The sequence below is a fragment of the Zerene cesonia genome, chromosome 19 (genome assembly GCF_012273895.1).
Source record: "Zerene cesonia ecotype Mississippi chromosome 19, Zerene_cesonia_1.1, whole genome shotgun sequence".
NCBI lineage: Eukaryota > Metazoa > Arthropoda > Insecta > Lepidoptera > Pieridae > Zerene > Zerene cesonia.
In genome coordinates, this window is record NC_052120.1 from 312,729 (window position 1) to 313,551 (window position 823).

General features: G+C 25.5%; 1 protein-coding gene across 1 annotated transcript in view; it reads right to left on the reverse strand.

The window, feature by feature from the left end:
• The window catches only part of LOC119834276 (lysosomal-trafficking regulator), a gene marked incomplete at its 3' end in the record, with an annotated part of 57,779 nt that overhangs the window by 8,504 nt on the left and 48,452 nt on the right, over positions 1 to 823 (reverse strand). The gene's annotated exons all lie outside the window — the stretch shown is intronic.

Here is an 823-nt window from a genome sequence, read left to right on the forward strand (position 1 = left end):
ATGACAGATTCGAAATTCAAATGTAATATTTTTTTATAATTAAGTGTAACAGTATTTATGGCCAGACTAAGTATTTACGAAAATAACAAATGAAACTCATGAGAAATTTTGAAAGAATAGAAAAAATTGATCACGAGGTAGGATTCGAATTTTAATTTTTTAATTAAAAAATTTCAATCAGGTTCAAGCATTTCAATGCTATAAAACTAAAAATTAAAAAATGAAACTCATGTTATTAATACTTGTTATTTCGTTCCTAAATGAAATAAATAATAACTTAGATACTATTTAATTTATTCAGTTCAAACATAAATAAAAAAATTTCATTTTAAGCATATTTATGGTATGGAATCCCCTTTATAAGATTCATATTGAACGAATACAAAAAGTTCAAAATAAATTTTTAAAGTATTTAGATTATAAGTCAGGCTTAGAATTTAAAGATTATACAACCAGTGCCTCTAGACATCAGTTACAGCCTTTACAGACTCGGCGTACGTACGTCGATGCGGTAATTTTGTATAAAATTATTCACAATTATATAGATTCTAATTCAATTCTAGAAAGAATTCCTTTTAAAGTTCCGCGGCCCTATTCACGTTCACACGACACATTCCATATTCCATTGTTAAAAACGAACTATAACAAAAATAATTTCGTAACACGAGCTTGTGATTGCTATAATAAAAAATTTAGTGCAATAGATATATTTTCAAATAAAATAACAACTTACAAAAGGAAACTATATGAAGTACTGGTATAATTGAATAATTCTTGTATGTTTGCACACACCATAGAAATTGTTATATTATAATAACTACAT